The sequence below is a fragment of the Mixophyes fleayi genome, chromosome 11, assembly GCF_038048845.1.
Source record: "Mixophyes fleayi isolate aMixFle1 chromosome 11, aMixFle1.hap1, whole genome shotgun sequence".
NCBI lineage: Eukaryota > Metazoa > Chordata > Amphibia > Anura > Limnodynastidae > Mixophyes > Mixophyes fleayi.
This window is the reverse complement of record NC_134412.1, coordinates 25479642-25500163: the sequence shown is the minus strand read 5'-3', so window position 1 is coordinate 25500163 and position 20522 is coordinate 25479642. Positions and strand designations below refer to the sequence as shown.

The 20522-nt window shown below is 35.7% G+C and overlaps 3 long non-coding RNA genes across 3 annotated transcripts; all 3 read right to left on the bottom strand.

Annotated features, from left to right (window-relative positions):
- Positions 1-7429: 7429 nt before the first annotated feature.
- Positions 7430-12197, bottom strand: LOC142106739 (uncharacterized). Its single transcript, XR_012679768.1, has 8 exons — positions 12095-12197; positions 11782-11877; positions 10308-10321; positions 9932-9961; positions 9463-9568; positions 8373-8474; positions 8111-8154; positions 7430-7517 (listed from the first exon to the last, which is right to left on the bottom strand). It is a non-coding gene; the product is annotated as an uncharacterized LOC142106739 (long non-coding RNA).
- An 89-nt stretch (positions 12198-12286) lies between these two features.
- Positions 12287-16049, bottom strand: LOC142106742 (uncharacterized). The gene is made up of 5 exons (XR_012679770.1): positions 15957-16049; positions 15120-15139; positions 14674-14697; positions 14280-14382; positions 12287-12335 (listed from the first exon to the last, which is right to left on the bottom strand). It is a non-coding gene; the product is annotated as an uncharacterized LOC142106742 (long non-coding RNA).
- Positions 16050-19048: 2999 nt separating this feature from the next.
- Positions 19049-20260, bottom strand: LOC142106743 (uncharacterized). The gene is made up of 3 exons (XR_012679771.1): positions 20228-20260; positions 19506-19611; positions 19049-19142 (listed from the first exon to the last, which is right to left on the bottom strand). It is a non-coding gene; the product is annotated as an uncharacterized LOC142106743 (long non-coding RNA).
- Between the last annotated feature and the right edge of the window lie 262 nt (positions 20261-20522).

The following is a 20522-nucleotide window of genomic DNA, read 5'->3' as shown; positions in this document are numbered from 1 at the left end:
ATCAATCGATTATTTTTGTACTTACAGAAGGTGGATAAACTGAAAAGAAAAATAAATACATAAGAATTAATCTTCAACAAAATAATTAAGCTCAAATGTATAAAACTGTTGTGTTCAGCCTGACACTGAATACATACTGTCCTGTGGGCTGCTTAAATACTTCTTAAAGTGCTCTCACTGCGTACACACAGTGGAAGCAGCCATTTTGTGTATGGAAACACTATTCTTTATTATGAACATTGGTTGAACTCACAAAATGGCCACCTCTGCTGTGGGTAGATGAGGAGTACACATCAATAAACTCCTTAATTCAATACAAGTGTCCAAATCATGGGAGCAATAGAAACATTTAAGGCTCCAGTGCAAACTTTGGTGTGTATATAGTATCACAGAGCATTAGACATTGGCCACAGGACAGTATATGTTATTTTTTTTAAAAAATCTATTAGAATAGGGACAGCAGTGCAAACTGAACAGCTTATACTGATACAAGTTATAAATTAACAACTCGTGGTATAGAACCCTAAATCACGTTTAAAATACATGTATAAAATGTAGAGGGAACACCCAACAAAGATGACATTCTGGGGTTCTAGGTTGTACATACTTACATATGGATATATTCAATTATTATATGAACAAAATCTTGTTGCAACCCAGTATAAATCACCTTATACAGGCCTGGCCAACTGGTGGCTCTCCAGGTGTTGTGAAACTATAATACCAGCATGCTGTGCCAGTAGATAGCCAACAGGGCATGGTGGGACTTGTAGTTAGACAACACCTGGAGAACTACAGGTTGCCCAGACCTGACCTTATGCATAAATCTAAATTGACATTCATTATTCATTCAGGTGGGCATTTTACCAACTTGTAAACATATGTCAGCAAATGTCAATTTGCCATTTACAAAGAGAATAGAAAAAACTACATCCACTACATACACATTTCTAAAAGTACCATTCACAGTTTCCATTTTACTATAATATAAATGTAATCTTATAGAAAATTATGGCAAAATTCAAAAAAACTTTACTTACCACATTCATAGTTCTTGCAGCATTCGTTGGTTGATTCAATTTCAACGATCGTGCCATCTTGGTCACAATCGGGGATATAACATTTCACATGAGCACATTTATCCTACAACATGCAGAGAAGAAGTGAGCATAACTACAGTGTGTATAACAAAGTCTCAAGACATGACATTTTCTGGATCACCTCCTACTTCTAGTATGATACTCAATACTCAACTGACCACATCTCACGAGGAGTCATTGGACAGCAAATCATTAACTAATATGTGATCTCCAATAACAAAATATATTTTTATGTAAATGTCTTCAAAATGACCTGAAACAATCCTGCAGTGGCCATTTTTTATTTCATACCTCATTACAATAAGCTCAATACTTTTATTATAGGTTTGAAATATTATTAAACAATATGGCTTGTCTCTGCAGTAATTTAAGTCCTATTAAAATTATTCATCTAGAAAAGAATGGTGATCAAATAATCCACACTCTTTTAATGATTAGTACAATAATACCACTATGATGTTTCCCACCTCTGTAGATTCATATTTAATCATAATTATTTTAAGGAGTAAAGTCATACCGGTGTAGGTGAAATTGGTGGTTCTACAGTTGTTGGCTCAGGTACTGTAAACAAAAAAATAATGATAAAATCATTATAAGAAGTGCGACTAAGATAAACCATTTAGGAAGACACTATAACTGAAAATATTTAGGTAAAAAGCTATTATGGATTTCTAAGTATAAGGATATAAATTAAATGAAGATGTGATTCTTCTTGTTCTGTCTAGTTTCAGTATTTATAGCAAATTACTGATTGGTTTGTATTGTATGAGGATACTTACGACATTCATATTCTGGACAGCAATCAAGGTCAGGGTCTCCAGTTCTGAATGGCGGCCTGTCATTCTCACATACGGGAACGGGTTCACATTGCTGTGTGCATTCTGTATACACATATAAGTCATATTTAGAAAAAAATTAGACTTCATTTTTATTACTGCAATATCTGAGATTTTTGAGGATTTTTTTCAATTAAATTTCTCTAAATAAATAATTAATATCTGAAATAAGCATTACAGTTTACTGTGGTGGGCAGCTGTCTTCACATGGGGGTTGATCTGGAGTTTGAAGCAAAGTAACGAAAAGGAATAACTTTGAACCTTGTCCAAACCATGTTGCATTAGAGGGGTGGTAAATTTAAATATATATAGATTTAAAGTTGGGATACGGCATGTCATAGATCAACTAGTTTTAGTGTAAAAAAAAAGCTATCAAGTATTTGTGTGCTATATGAAAAAATAGCCAGTATTTTCCGTGCGTGTAAGAAATTAAGTTAATTTGTACCCCTTGCATTGTAACATGGTTTATTCAGGTTCAAAGTTGCTCCATTTCTTTCCTTTGCTCATAATTCAAAATCAATCCCATTTCTAATAGTGCTTTAATTTATTATCTGAATCAGGATGGTCCCATTAACTATTTAAAGTATTCAAAGACTTAATAATTATTGTTTAAATGTTTACTATTAAGCTAATCCACATTACAAAAAATACCAATGGTTAGCATTAATTTAGTCCTAGTGGGGAAATATTAAGATCAAGAAACAAAACAATCAGAATATTATAAGTGTGTATATATGACAGTAGAATGGAAATCAATGCAATTTTGATGGAGACCTGAACAACTGCTCTAAGTTTTGCTGAATCAAATCATAACAGTGTGAACCAGGTAGACAAGGCACATTCCCTAAAGTGCTATAACCTAGGAAATACCTGCAAATATGATTGTTTCAAATTCAATTTAAGTTAATGGTCTTCAGAATGTAGATTCTATAGAAAAAATACTTACGGCACTCGTAATGTGGACAGCAGGGATTATGTGAAGGGACTTCCTCTAGAGTAGCGCCTGTTTTGGTACATATCACAGCTTCACAGACCACATTTCTACATGGTTCCTTTTTTGAACAAAACAAAAAAGAAATATGAATTAATGAGTGGAGACACACATATTGATTACTAATGATCTAATGGTTATAGGACAACTCGTTAATATATAATGAAATGTAAGGATAGTGCTACAAGGTGAACAATGCTTTATTTCTGCCAAGTGTATTACTTACTGGAGGAGGTGGTAGGGTGGTTGATGGAGAAATCTATGGAAAAATGAAATTGAAAATTGTCAAAGAAGAGAGGCCAACAATATAACAGACCTATACGGGTTAGATTTGTATTTACCCTACCCAAAAACATACATAGAATATGTAAACTGCAGTACCTCTAAACAGTATATAAATATATACAGTTGTCGACATGGGGGTGTATAGGTGGTATGCCATACCCACACTTCTCCTACGTCTCCTACTTCTTTTATTGTAAAACTATGAAATATCATTCTCTTATATTCCCATAATATTTCTCAATCCACCACTTCTAAATTTACACTTTGACCACTGTGTACAATATATATATATATATATATATATATATATATATATATAATATAAATGCCTAGTGGTGTGTGTTAGTCTGTGTGTGTGTGTGTGTGTGTGTGTGTGTGTGTGTGTGTGTGTGTGTGTGAAAAAAATAAAACCAAGCTGCAGCGCCACCTGCTGGGCGGAGTTATACACTGACCTATTAAATTCTTAGTGTGTGAGGGAAAAAAAATTCAGAAAGGGCTGAAATTTGGTATACTAAGATGTTTTTAATTTGTTAATTTAATTTGTTAATTGTTAAAAGTGTTTATAAAGATTTAAAAAATATATATATATATTTCTTGAAGGAGATGTGACAGTTGGCAGTGGTTGGTGGTTGCCGGGGGTGACAGTGGGGAGTGGTTGGTGGTTGCCGGGGGTGACAGAGTGAGAGGAGTGTGATACTCAGGACCGCTGAGAGAGATCCCTGTGTCTGGATAGACATCTGGATAGATGTGGCGATTAAAATGAAGGATGAGGTGATAGAGAAGAATGATGAGGTGGTGACATGTGGACAAAACCACGTTAAAAAAGGGCGCTTACGTCGGGAAGTAACGCTATTCCCCTGAGGAGGCCTAAGCTATGGCCCAAATGCATGACAAGAACCTTTTTAACACCTTAAGTAGCTTGATTTGACTAGAATGCATGAGTATCATGCACTGGTTAATTTGTGTATATATATATATATATATATATATCTATATATATAAATATATATATTTATATATAATGTCTTTCGCTATGTCTAACACAAATATAGTTTTGACTTTGAAATATAAGTGGTCTTATGGTTGAAAACATATTTAGCTCATCTTTAAAATACACACCTATCCCTATTATAAATTTAAGCTCTTCTATAAAGGGCATAGACCCATTAAGACAAAATATGTTCAGAATGACTTATTTTAGGCTCCCTAAATTAACAAACAATCTACGACCATCAAATTCCAATATCCAAGGAAAGATTGGAGTCATTCTAGTATAACTATAAGGTTACACAGAATGTTAAAGGATATTACTTCCCACAAGTATTAGCTTAAGATAATTTGACTTACCGTTGGTTCCTCAGGGACTGATAAGAGATAAAGAGATCAGTGTCAATTATACATTATTATCAAATGATTTATTATTTACATTTGCTATATGGAGTGAATTATAACATATATAAACACAGAAGTAAATAATCTCCTGCAAAAAGTGCAAATTATGAGTGTAACAGTTATATTCAGATGTTCATAGAGGTGGAAAATCAGCATTTTGCTATTCATTAAGACACAACACAAGACATAACCATTTTAATGAAATGTAAATGTGTGATGTATCAAAATACTTTGTTTTGACCTGAGGGTGAGATGACCTTGACCAAGAAATCAGTAAGCGAAATAGTATTATAATTATCATTCTTCCCTTTGTGAGTGTGTATTATAATAACTGTAATAGGACACTTACCGCATGAGTATATAGGACAGCATTGTGTTGGGTCGTGGTACCTGGACAGTTCTACATTACACTCAGGGGGTGGGCTGCAGGGATCACATTCTATAAGAAAAATAATAGTTCATTTACCACATTTGCTTCAAGTTGATTTCTCCTTTTACTTCTTCTGCAGATCTATTTCAGGAGCCCAACGGCCTAATCCAATTAGCCAGAGGTACATTTAGTATATTTAAAGATATGAACAAATTAATTGTGGTTACTGGAATTGTTGATAAACAGGTAAAGTTAATGGGCATGAATAATGGCCAAATGGACACAGTCAAACTGTATAATTTGCCACAGTTGTTTTACTTACCACATACGTATTCTGGACAGCAAGGGTCTTCACTAGGGACAGGTCGTTGCCTAGCACCTTGAAGAGAACATGTTGTCGTCTGACATACAACATCAATGCACTTGTCCTTAGAAAGATACAAAGTCAAGCAATGGTTGTTAATTAATAAACACATTCATAGCAACAATTGAATTGGACAGAACTGTAGGTACATAAGTGCTTACCAATGTTACTGGTACAGGAGTAGTGGGGACTTGTGGAGGTGGTACTATAAAGAATAATAATTATATAAGGTTACTATGTATAGTAAATTATAAGTGAAAAATATGCTGCCAGGATATTGTTTGGATTCATCAGTTATGACACCACTATCAACAAAGTACTTACCACATACATATAACGCACAGCAAGGATCCAAGGGGTTTACTTTCTCTAAAACTTGCTCGCCCTCTTTACATTCTGCAGTTGCACACGTGACACCATGACAAGGCTGCAGATAAGGAAACAGCGGAACAAAACATTTCATTAATAATAACCTAATTATACAAACAAGACATTTTTCAATCCCAGTCGGAAGTTAATTTTTATACAATAGAATATGAAATATGATAAAATTGATGAGGTATATACAAGGTAGGCGTGGTTAGTATGAATTTTGGGGTGGGTGGAGAGTCAAGCAATGCAAGTGGAAGCAGTAAGGACTAAGCACAGGTCTAAGCTGGCTTATTAGAAATCTGATAATAAGCAAACTAAAAATATATATTAAAAATGGTCTTTAATCTTTTTATCCCACATAAAAATAATGTTATGAGCGTTTCAATATAATTAATTAATTGATTAATGCAGCCTATTACATGTGAACATTTTACAGTGCCGTTAGACAGTCTTATTGAGATTTTTTATATTTTTCCCATTATTAAACTTACCGGTAATATTGTAGGAGGTACAGGCTGTAAAATAAAATAAAACAATACTTTGATATGTGAAAATACCAAAGATGAATATTATGTATTTTGTTTATTGACTAAATATGAAAAATACAACTACCACTAATAATTAAAATAACATTAATACAATATATTATACACATAGTTTAATCAATCGATTATTTTTGTACTTACAGAAGGTGGATAAACTGAAAAGAAAAATAAATACATAAGAATTAATTTTCAACAAAATAATTAAGCTCAAATGTATAAAACTGTTGTGTTCAGCCTGACACTGAATACATACTGTCCTGTGGGCTGCTTAAATACTTCTTAAAGTGCTCTCACTGCGTACACACAGTGGAAGCAGCCATTTTGTGTATGGAAACACTATTCTTCTTTATTATGAACATTGGTTGAACTCACAAAATGGCCACCTCTGCTGTGGGTAGATGAGGAGTACACATCAATAAACTCCTTAATTCAATACAAGTGTCCAAATCATGGGAGCAATAGAAACATTTAAGGCTCCAGTGCAAACTTTGGTGTGTATATAGTATCACAGAGCATTAGACATTGGCCACAGGACAGCATATGTTATTTTTTTTTAAAAATCTATTAGAATAGGGACAGCAGTGCAAACTGAACAGCTTATACTGATACAAGTTATAAATGAACAACTCACGGTCTAGGACCCTAAATCATGTTTAAAATACATGTATAAAATGTAGAGGGAACACCCAACAAAGATGACATTCTGGGGTTCTAGGTTGTACATACTCACATATGGATATATTCAATTCTTATATGAACAAAATCTTGTTGCAACCCAGTATAAATCACCTTATACAGGCCTGGCCAACTGGTGGCTCTCCAGGTGTTGTGAAACTACAATACCAGCATGCTGTGCCAGTAGATAGCCAACAGGGCATGGTGGGACTTGTAGCTAGACAACAACTGGAGAACCACAGGTTGCCCAGACCTGACCTTATGCATAAATCTAAATTGACATTCATTATTCATTCAGGTGGGCATTTTACCAACTTGTTAACAAATGTCAGCAAATGTCAATTTGCCATTTACAAAGAGAATAGAAAAAACTACATCCACTACATACACATTTCTAAAATTACTGTTCACAGTTTCCATTTTACTATAATATAAATGTAATCTTATAGAAAATTATGGCAAGATTCAAAAAATCTTTACTTACCACATTCATAGTTCTTGCAGCATTCGTTGGTTGATTCAATTTCAACGATCGTGCCCTCTTGGTCACAATTGGGGATATAACATTTCACATGAGCACATTTATCCTACAACATGCAGAGAAGAAGTGAGCATAACTACAGTGTGTATAACAAAGAATCAAGACATAACATTTTATTTACTGCATGTGACATGGTGAAGACTAGTAGCACAATATGTGCCTGATTGATCCGTCTGCCTGTCCGTGTGTATTCAGTTGTATTCTTACTGAATTAGTATTATTACACTTGATAATGTGGATCACCTCCTGTGTCTAGTATGATACTCAATACACAACTGACCACAACTCATGAGGAGTCATTGGACAGCAAATCAGTAACTAATATGTGATCTCCAATAACAAAATATATTTTTATGTGAATGTCTTCAAAATGACCTGAAACAAACCTGAAGTGGCCATTTTTTATTTCATACATCATTACAATATGCTCAATACTTTTATTATAGATTTGAAATATTATTAAACAATATGGCTTGTCTCTGCAGTTATTTAAGTCCTATTAAAATTATTCATCTTGAAAAGAATGGTGATCAAATAAACCACACTCTTTTAATAATTAGTACAATAATACCACTATGATGTTTCCCACCTCTGTAGATTCATATTTAATCATAATTATTATAAGGAGTAAAGTCATACCGGTGTAGGTGAAATCGGTGGTTCTACAGTTGTTGGCTCAGGTTCTGTAAACAAAAAAATAATGATAAAATCATTATAAGAAGTGTGACTAAGATAAATCATTTAGGAAGACACTATAACTGAAAATATTTAGGTAAAAAGCTATTATGGATTTCTAAGTATAAGGATATAAATTAAATCAAGATGTGATTCTGCTTGTTCTGTCTAGTTTCAGTATTTATAGCAAATTACTGATTGGTTTGTATTTTATGAGGATACTTACGACATTCATATTCTGGACAGCAATCAAGGTCAGGGTCTCCAGTTCTGAATGGCGGCCTGTCATTCTCACATACGGGAACGGGGTCACATTGCTGTGTGCATTCTGTATACACATATAAGACGTATTTGGTCAAAAGTTAGACATAATTTTTATTTCTGCAATGTCTGAGATTTTTGGGGATTTTTTCAATTAAATTTCTGTAAATGGATAATTAATATGTGAAATAAGCATTACAGTTTACTATGGTGGGCAGCTGTCCTCACATGGGGTCTGAATTTGCGTTAGAAGCAAAAGTAAAGAAAAGTAGTAACTTTGCACCTTGGCAAAACCATGTTGCTTTAGAGAGGGAGGTAAATTTAAATAGATTTAAAGTTTTTATACGGCATGTCATAGATCAACTAATTTTAGTGTAAAAATAAAGCTATCAAGTATTTGTGTGCTACATGAAAAATTTGCCAGTATTTTCTTTGCGTGCAAAAAAGTAAGTTAACTGGTACCCCTTGCATTGTAACATGGTTTATCCAGGATCAAAGTTGCATCTGTTCTTTGCGTTGCTCATAATTCAAAATTAATCCCATGATATGCAAACAACCAGTCAAAATCTTGATTTTTTTTTTTGGGACTGTTTCACTTTCGAGGGCCATGGATGAGGCTACTATGAAGCCCTACCATTTCTAATAGTGCTTTCATTTATTCTCTTAATCATGATAGTCCCATTAACTATTTAAAGAATTCAATGATTTATAAATTATTGTTTAAATGTTTACTATCAAGCTAATCCACATTACAAAAAATACCAATGGTTAGCATTAATTTAGTCCTAGTGGGAAATATTAAGATCAGCAAAGAAAACACTCAGAATATTTTACGTTCGTATATATGACAGTAGAATGGAAATCAATGCAATATTACTGGAGACCTGAACAACTGCTCTAAGTTTTGCTGAATCAAATCATAACAGTGTGAACCAGGTAGACAAGGCACATTCCCTAAAGTGCTATAACCTAAGAAATACCTGCAAATATGATTGTTTCAAACTCAATTTATGTTAATGATCTTCAGAATGTAGATTCTATAGAGAAACACTTACGGCACTCGTAATGTGGACAGCAGGGATTATGTGAAGGGACTTCCTCTAGAGTAGCGCCCGTTTTGGTACATATCACAGCTTCACAGACCACATTTCTACATGGTTCCTTTATTGAACAAAACAGAAAAGAAATATGAATTAATGAGTGGAGACACATATATTGATTACTAATGCTGTAATGGTTATGGGGCAACTCGTTAATATATAATGGAATGTAAGAATAGTGCTACAAGGTGAACAATACACATATTAACATTTTCATGGTTGAATTCAAATTCCTTAAAGCCCTGACTTATAACCAAAAAGCCCAGAATCTCAGGGTCCAGCACCGACAGTTTTCAGATTTTTAAATTCAGTACAGTTGTTTGGGACAATACAATGTATCACCCACAGCTCAGAGGTCGCACAAAAGTACTATGTCACCAAACTGTCCACTATGTGCTTCACTTCTGCCAAATGTATTACTTACTGGAGGTAGTAGTGTGGTGGCTGGAGAAATCTATGGAAAAATTAAATTGAAAATTGTCAAATTGGAGAGACCAACTATATAATAGACATATACAAGGTTAGATTTGTGTTTACCCACTGGAAACATACATTCAATATGTAAAATACAGTACCTGACAAATACTTAGTTCATTTGTTATAAAGGGCATGAACCCATTAAGAAAAAATATGTTTAAAATTAGTTTTTTTTAGAGTCCTTAAATAAGTAAACAAGCCACAACCATCAACTTCCCACATGCAAGGAAAGATCGGAGTCATTGTAACATAACTATAAGGTGACACAGTCTGTTAAAGGATATTAATTCCCACAAGGTTTATCGTAATGTCAATTCACTTACCGTTGTTGGGGGTGCTAAAAAAAAAATAAAGAGATCAGTGTCAGTGATATTTTATTATCCAATGATTTAATATTTAAATTTAATATAATTTTATGAATTATAAATCATTATTTGCACAGCAGTGAGGAATTGTTTTTTGACACACAACGTGACTTCCATGAGAATTACGGGAAATGTAGTGCTACAATGTAAAGGCTGATGGTTGGAGACCCCTAGCCCCAGGGCCAGATCATCCAATGGGAGGGGTCGCAGCGGTGGCAGCAAGTAAGATTATTTTTTTTTAACTATTTTTTTTATTTTTTTTACCGATTCTGTGCCCCCGAGCCGCCCCTTGTGCCGACACCACGCTAACGCTTACTCCCCCTCCTCCTCTACTCCACTCTTTTTTTCCACTACATAACCATTAGTGTGATATATCTTACTGCACAATCCTTTACATTTGATCACATAATTATTAGCCATTCACACACCCAGTAACGTTATAGATGCCAAAGTACTGGTTACACTAGCAACAAAATCGCTATCCTAGCATTGGATTAATTTTTATATATTTTGGACTTGTATCAGCATGATTTGGGATCATCTTGTGATTTTCCTAACTGCTTTTAGTGAGACATTTCTGTCTATCTCAATTAACTTCTGCGCACTTCATCCTTTGTAAATATCTATATAAGTAAAGATTTGCATTTATGCAGGGGCATAGTGTACTAAGGGGGACAGAGTGTGCTGCAAATGGGATAGTGTACTGAGGGGCAGAGTGTGCTGCAAGGGGGGCAGTGTGATAAAGAACACAGTGTATTGAGGGGGCAATGTGATGAGGGGCACAGTGATCTAATTGCTGTGAGGAATTAATTAACCGCTGGGGTGTGATGAAATAGCTGGTGTGGGGGGGGGGGGGCATGATCAGTGTATTGTGTGGCATTCATGAGGAGGCTCTCTAAGGAGCCTAATCATTGAGGGTTTGTAATGTTTGCTCATTTTCAAAATAGTACCACAACTTTCCAGAAGACAGCTAAACGACAATAAAGCTTCAAGATCAAGCAAGAAAGAACGGCAAGAACAGGGAAGAGAATCTGTCTAAATGTTTTTTCTGGCTAATACCCCTGAATTTTCCTTTAGTGTCTTTTTTTTTGGGGGGGGGGGGGGCGCTACGGATGTATTAGCCTAGGGCGGCCAGAACCCTTAATCAGGCACTGCTTAGCTCATAGACATTTTCCCTTTAAACCCTTATTTTTGGAAATCTATTGTACTCAATAATGCAATGCACTCAGGTCTGCAATATAGAGCAGGAGGTGGGAGAGACCAGTAAATATAATTATGGCTAGCATATCTAAGGTCTTATATGGTCTATGACGTTTATAGAGTTTGTCTTTGGGCACATTTACATGTATTTATGGTTTCAACAAACAATAAACGTCTTAGATACTGTTGTAACAGCCTTATATATCTGTAATACATTAAAGTAAATACTTACGACACTCATATGTTGGGCAGCATTGACGATCGCTATCGAAGGACACATGAGCAGTGCTACCATCACAGTATGGAATGGGGCTGCACTTCTCACACTCTGTAAGAAAAATGAAATCCATTTCTCATTAATTTGCTTCCAAACACATCCATAATTGATACACAAATCAATAACTAGTAGCTGTCAATGTCTTGACTGTGTGTTATATTCTTAAATTGAATACATGGACATGTTAAAAATGATATAATGATCATTTGCAGAGAAAATCGTTTAAGTCACACATATGCCAAGGGTAGCCAAGTAATATTGAACTTACGGCATTCATATTTAGAACAGCAACCGTTCTCTTCCAATCCGACAAACACTAAGTTGGAACCATATTTGGTGCATTCAATTACAGTACACTCCACATCTCTGCACTTGTCCTATAAGGATATGATAGAAGTGGTAATCAATCAACAAAAGCTACTTTGTATGATTCACGGAGAAGCTATGGTATTTACTTACCTTTGTTACCGTTGCTTCAGGTTTGGGTGTTGTGGGAATTAGTTTTTGTTCTGCAAAAGCAAATAAAATTAATCTAAACAGTAACTGCCCTATTTGTTTTGCTTATTTATTAGTCAGGGCCATCTGATCTTTATGTGTCATGGTAAGTTCATAAACAAGTATAGCCACTTGATATTTCGACATATCAAAACCTACATATTTCTCTACCAAATTATATACCTGAAATAACAGGTATTTAACTATATATGTCCATTAGGCCCTTTAAGACATTTCTAACATAATGGCATATTAGGGGGAGCTGCTGTGTTTTATTTTAAATCATTCTAAATCAGCAGAGTGTGAGTGACAGTCTTTCAGACTTGTGAATCACAAGTCAGTGGATTCATTCTCGGGGAAAAGTCAGTGGTGCCACAGAACGTTAACTCACTGAAATGTTGTTGCATTTTTATATCTGTATCAGATCACATTAGTTAACTGTACTAAAGGTTTTACATATATATACAGTTCATCCCAAAGGTGTTCGATGGGGTTGAAGGCAAGGCTCTGTGCAAGCCAGTCAAGTTCTTCCACACCGAACTCATCAAACCATGTCTTTGTAGTGCTTGCTTTGTGCACTGGGGCACAGTCATGTTGGAATAGAAAAGGGTCTTCCCTAAACTCTTGCCACAAAGTTGGAAGCATAGCATTGTTCACAATGACTTGGTATGCTGAAGCATTAAGATTGCTCTTCACTGGAGATAAAGGGCCTAGCCCATACCCTGAAAAACAGTCCCATATCATTATCCCTCCTCCACCAAACTTCACAGTTGGCATAATGCAGCCAGGCAGGTAACGTTCTCCCGGCATCTGCCAAAACCAGACTCACCCACCTGACTGCCAAATATATATATATATATATATATATATATATATATATATATATATATATATATGTTTAAATAATGCAACTGCAAGCATTATTCTTGGCTGTTAGTCCCATTGGGCATATCTACCCATCTGCTTTACCTTTTCCCCATCACCATCCCCTCTTTCTCTCAAAACTATCATTTCCTCCTATAGTTATTCTCTCCCACCCTCAAGCTCTTTTCCCTCGTCTCTTATCCTGATGTCTCTCTTATAACCCCCTTCCATCTTTTAATCCCTTCATCATCCCTTTCTTTCATTTTCTCTTTTCTATCATTTCCCTCCCTATAAAATTTCTGCAGGAATAAAAGAGGACATATGACATTGGCGATCACAGCAGAGATGATGAGCTCATTGCTGCACCAAGACTTCACAGCCCTTATCTTTGAGTGCTATCACATAGTGCTCGGGGGAAAAGGGAGAGGAAATCGGTTGCACATGTTAAAACCTGATTTTCTCTTTAATTAATGCTTTGCCATTCCTTACAAAAATCTACACATGCATCCCCCTAAAGGACCTTACTTATAGAAACTTAAAGCATCTGTGTAAATATATTTGACTTTCATGTTTCATACATGAAGATATCAATTTTGAGTTTAGTAGTGCTTTGAATATAGGGAGCACAATTTATATGAGATGCATTAGTTACTATTTTAATTTCTGCCGGAAATTAACAGGAATCAGTTTTTTGTAAATACAATCTCAGGGTAAAATAAGAGAATAACACAGACGCACGTAATAAACTGTCCTTTGCTTTGTGTTTTCCAACCATGGGGCTGATCAATGTCTGCGCTCATTAAATGTCCCCATAAGCAGGGCAGTAATTAGCGCCTATGTTGCCCTAAGGACTGTGAGTAAATGCACTCTTAATTAGTAATAGTACAACCCATGTTCAAGAACTGCTATCCAATACCACCTTTTCCATTTATTGAGAAAAATCGGTGCAGAATGAGATGAAAACAATAAAATAAAATTGACATAAAACTATTTCCATGCTGTTCTAAACTGTGCTGCCTAGACAGCCCGTATAATGAATACAGTCCTTCCTGTAAGTATTATATAGTGAATAAATAACAAAACATAGTACTTACCACATGCATAGAGGGGACAGCACTTGTCCTCGGGGTCTACTTTCACTATCACTATTTCATTCTCTCCACAATTTGGAGGGGGGCACCCGGACAGTTCACAAGGCTATCAGGTAAAAAGCAAAAAAAACATATAAGTAACAAAATAATAAATACAAAAATATCTGTTTTATTGTGTCGCATAATCACATTTGTATTGAATATCATTTTGGAAATGTAGCACATTGAAATAATCCCCTATAAGCGGTCAGCAGTACTGCACCTCCAAAACATAGATGTGAAATTCTTATGTGAATGAATTTTAAATTGTGCGCTGACTTTTAAGTGTTGATATGTGGCAATGCCTTATATTGTGATAAAGGTGGGTTTTAGTAATATTAAATTGAAGGGAACGCACCTCTGGAGTAGTGATGGGAGGAGCCTGTAAAATAAAGGGTAAAGATTAAACAGAGTAAGATAAAACGTTCCATCCTCTATTACAGGCTAAGCCAACATGTAGCTCTCTGGTTGTTGTGGAAGTACAAATCTCAGCACGCTATGCCAGGGGATGCTGTGTTTTACAGTTCCACAACAGTTGGAGAGCCACTAAAATATGTTCTCCTCAGAACTTTTCTAAGCCCTGAATGTATAACGATTGACTTATATAGACATTCTCTAATTTGCGTTTTTTAAACAAGAAAAATCTATCAATGCAAAAGGAAAAAAGGGCAGAATAATTTAAGCCATACGTTCTAAAACAGCCACCAAAATATAAAAGAGACAAAAAAAAAAACACAGGACAGAGGAGCGGAGTAAATGAGACATATATAATATAATATATAATAAAATATGTTGTGAACTCACGATTGTTATTGGTGGGGGGACTGGAAAACAAAACAAAACATATTGGTATTAGCTTACGATAAATTCAGTTTGTGGGAATAATATATGAAGCTATGGTGAGCAGTTTGAAAATATTTAATGCTGTTATTTCACTTTGCAAATAGTGTTCTATGAGCGTGTAAAATTACTGATGAATGATTCCTTATAATAAAAGAAAAATGATATATCTAAAAAAACAACAAGTAAACTGACACCAAGGTGGGCAAAGAAAAAAAAAAGTTTTATATTGAAATGCCCAGATGCATTATTACAAAGACATGTTAAAAATATCTATAAATACTTTATAAGTACCATTCTTTGCATTTGATAATTTGACCACATCTTTTTAATAAGGAGTGGGCACTTAAATATAAATCTTTTTGTTTTCTCTTTTGCCATCTTAGCGCGACTTTACTTTTTATGCTTTGTCCTCTGTGGAGTTGCAGATTCCTATAGGTTTGTTTTTGCTATGTATTGTCTGTAAATGATATCCTGCCTGTATGACATAATATATTAATTGGTGGACTGATGTAAAGAATAAATTATAACTGCAGCAATTTAATATCATGAAGTTAGAAATGATACATTAATGTCTTCTTGGTTTTACAAAAAAAATATTAGGCAACGTAGGCAGTTGCAAGAGGCAGCACATTTACACTGCCTCCATCTACTTGGTAACACAAGCTATGTTGTTGACACTTACTACGGTATGGTGTGCATATAGGCAACTGACCATGAAATAATTTCTAATTCCAAAGAGCACTTTTAACAGTGTGCATGTAATCAGTAAATCATTTGGTGAAATATATTTTGACTTACCACAGTCATAGTTAGGACAGCACAGGTCATCTCCTGGGATTTCCACCAGGGTGTAAAGGCCTGAACATAATGGAACAGAGCAGGGGATCCCCTCACATCCCTGTGACACAATTAGATGCAGTTTGGTATTTTGGTACAACACATAATTATCATGAAAGTTTTCACATATACCCTACATTGCACATAGAAAAAAGCTATAGATGACATAGACATCTTGGCCTCATTTAGAGTAGGACGCAATGTGCGTCTAAGACATGCAGGAGTGGGAGTGTGCCACAGCTTGGTAGGGTATTACATGTAGCATGTAACCCCAGTTGTGTCCCACTCGTAGTACCTTACCGAACTGCGACCAGTTTGTGCAGCTAGCTGACTACTTGCACCACCTAATTCCTGCCGCTCATTTTTAGCCCTTTTATGATGTGTGTTGCGTCTGTGCCTCACTGCGCCCAGTATTTACTTACAGGGTCACACCCCCTGTGTCTATATTATACAAGTTCACGTCTTCACAATTCCGCGTTCCGCCCTTTCCCTCGTACTAGTCCGCAAGCTGTCGCAATTGTAAATTGCGTCCGAAATGCAGGCGGATATGGTGCTTGCTGCACATGCTTGATAGTGGTTTTGTGGTCGATGCGCCTAAAACGGACTTTGCGTCCGACTCTAAATGAGGTCCCTTGTCGCTTGCCATCTTACCTTTTTTTTTTTTTAGTTAAATAAACAGAGATAGATTTTAAACAAACTGTAAATAAGTCATATTAGAAAATTTCATATTAACAGCAAGTGTTTATGGTCTATAAATGTGTACCTTAGGCGCCGGAGTTGTGAGGAATTCTGTCAACAGAACACAACAGGGTCAATTTTTAACATTCATTGCAAAGTATATTTTTCTCCTTTTTTAAATGATTAGAGCATCAAACAGATGTTTCTTAAATCTGAAGAACTAAAGTACATTTTGCAGTTCTGTGCTGATACTGCTGTAATGCCAGATCAAGCTGTCCACCTAGGGATTTTAAAATTTTACAGCCATCCAGCTGAACTGAGTTACCGAAATAAAGAACTGAAATGATCAGGGAGCCATTTAGAATTCAATTAACTTTGTCAAGTTTTAAAAGTATCAAAAAATAATTTATTTTATATGTGGATCTAAACCATTAATATACTGGGAAGACCTGTATTTATTGCAGAGACAGGTTAGGAGAGAGTCACACAGTCTGTGATTGGCTAAAATTGAAATAATTCATTTCTATGAGTAAAACGGAGATGATGCCACATGGTGGCGTTCATTGCTCAAACGGTTTTGAAAATCTAAATTGCTCAATAAAAACACTCTCCAATTGGAGTACTCTATATCTGTTCAGACACTGTTACCCAGAGCATTATAAGTGCTCATTATAACCTGTGAGATTTAAAAGTGCTACACTTTCCCAATACAATAAATTGCTATAAAAGTTCCGCTAGTGCTTCAGAAGCTGGAAAATTTCTAGCACGAGAAGTGCCTTTGGGGCATATTTGTTAATAAATGCATTTTGAATACAATTCATTTCAATCCTTATCGCAAAGATAAGGATTGAAATATCGTGAGCATTAATTAAAAATCTTTTCTAGGAACAGCAGTTGCGGAAAACTGCTGTTCCTGCGAAGACCTGAGCCCTGTATCCTCTTTGGTGACTATCGCAAAGTAGTCACCTTTGCGATAGTGACCGGAGGGGAGAGCAGTAAGTGGCTCTCGCCATAGGCTTCAATCTTTTGATTTTTAGAACCTGATAATTGGTGCAAAATAGCATTTCCCATAGAAATCTTTGCAAACTGATTTTGCATTTGAAGTGACAGGGAAAGCAGCAGAAATCCCTGATGTCTGCTGCGATGCCCTAGTCATAAATTAAGGGGGTATTTATATGTGGGATATCATCTGAAAACTGTTGTTTTCGGGAATTTCAATGAAAAATTTCTTTGATAAATATGTCAATTTATAATCCCACCCTTTGGTGTGTAGATGAATATCATGCATAAGCTTGATCCAGTGTTAGGAGGTACAGTAAATACATTAATGGGTTTATGCAATAAAACTGTTTAGTGCACACCAAAGTGCAATGGTTCAGCTATCGGATTTGAAACGTCACTTCTCTAGTGTGGGATTCTAAATGAATACTGACGCGTTACTAAATGCAAAAGCACATTTGTGCACATTGACAAACTTTATTAAATGAGTCCCTTTCAATATATTTTATTGTTAAAGTCTTTTTAGATTAATATGTTGTTTTTAAAGGAGCCAAACCAATAACTCAGTCGCCTTGGTTCCGGAGGTGGTAACTCTGCTCTACGTGGGTTTATTTTGGTTTGCACTAGAACCAGGTGGTCATTTTAACCCCAAACTGGCTACTGTAATGTCATAGCAGCTGTCCATCAAGCCTATTTAAGGCACATTTGGGTGTAGCTCACAAGCCAGCCCTTGCTAGATGTAAACCCCTATACCTGGGAGGTGAGTGCATCTGATTTTAACTACATTTTAATGGTGTTCAAAGCATATAGGTCAGTGTAGGACCTGCATATAAAGAGGTGCCCTTGATGCTGGAATGCAGGCTTAAATGTTTTGATCAAAATATGAACTAATACCTCCTGTTTTTATTTTACTAGACACACACAGATATGCAGTGTAAAGGACAAGCGCTGACAACTGTCTTTTTGTACTGAAATATCTCTCAGCTAAGTACTTGGTAAGCAGGGAAACTTAAGCAGCACTTTCCCCCTAGATATAAATAATTCCTTTTTCTATAACATTGAAGCTATGCAAGTATAAAAACTAGATCTGAACTCAATCATTAAATAGTAATAACTATTCAACCAACAAGGCAGATAGCAGAGACTTGGTTATACCACTTCTCTTTGTTCATTTGGATGTACTTATAAAGGTGCAGGTGGGCAAGGGGACATTGGGGCATCTGCCACCCGGGCCGGTTCTTATAGTGGGCTACCAGGGGCTGGGTCACTGGTCCACCTGCATTATTTATTCTTTAAAATGTTCCTAATAGGCTAATGAGTCAAGTCTTATCCGCAAGTTAAAATTTGCCAGCCCTCCCCTGTACTTACCACATTCATACTGTGGGCAGCAGTTGGTCTCAGTGCCTTCAACCTGGTAGGGTGGTCTGCCACTTGCACACGTTGGAGGGGGGCTGCAAAGCTCTGTGCAATCTGTATGCAAACAAAGGACATAATTAGATGCACATACAGAGAAACCGTCCTGAAACATTTGCATCTTACATGATGTTCTCTGAAAAGCAAATTAAAATCTGAAATGCATATGATTTCTTACTAAAATAATGGTATGTCATTGCAGAAATAAAGTCAACGTAAAGATAAAGATTTTAAACTCAGTGTATAAATTAAATGACAAAGTATCATCATATCCTGGACTGTTCCATTTGTAGATTTGTGCTACAAAGTAGGGGGACACTGACCAATCTTATCACATAGTGTCCAATCTTATCACATTCAGGTCTTGATGTCTATTTACTTACTTACTATCCTTTTAACATTGTGTTAGAAGGAACTTACCGCAGACAAAGCGTGGACAGCAATTATCTGCCCATGGGATGATTCTGGGTGTAGCACCCTTTCTGTCACATGTCGCAGGTTCACAAAACACATCCTTACATGGCTCCTATAATGCATACACAGAGAGAAGAGTAATGTATTTATATATTTGTGAAGGATTGATACATGTATTGATGGAAATCTGGTTTCTATGATATCTAATGCTGCTCATAGGTGAAACAGTACCTACCATTTTATAAGTAGGCGATATAATCTATTTAAAGTTCACCTATTCCCTGCACACAGTGAAGGCAGCCATTTTGTGAAAATGTCTGAACCTATACTCATGGGAAGTCAACCTATCCATTTACAGAGAACTAGTGACATTATTAGCACTTGGATAAATGTTGGTGTCGGCGCTTCCTAGTGACTTGGTAATCTGTTGCACAGAAATATTGGTTCAGTCCATAAAATGGCTGCCTCAGTAATGCAAAGTTAGTCATACTGAGGATATATTCCCTTCATACATAGCGAAGGTACAATGACATCAATATTGGTACACCCAATGGCTGCCTGCACTGTATATAGATGACAGGTCTATTTAACTTATCAAGAAAGAACACATTTAAACATGACTCTATCCTAAAATTTGCATTCGAGATGTAGTTCACAAATAGCCGAAAATCTGATGTTGCTCATTTCCTGTCCTACATAATCATCTGTGTGAAATAGCTCTAACTTACTTCAGGAGGTGGTGTGGTAGTGATGGCAGGAGTCTGTGGAAAATAGAATGACAAAAATGTTGAGAAGGAAACATCTTTAAAATACATTTCAACTTCTAGTACTATTATTGAAATCACATGACGAAATCTTAAAAGCAAACACAGCAATATAAATTGAGGGACGCCAACTTTAGTTCTTTCGTATTCTTAACACTTTACTACATATTAAAAGTAATCAAATGTTTGTTATTAGGAACTTGTGACAGACATGTTTAGGTAGGATGCTAGTGCCTGGAATCCACCAAACAGAAAAATA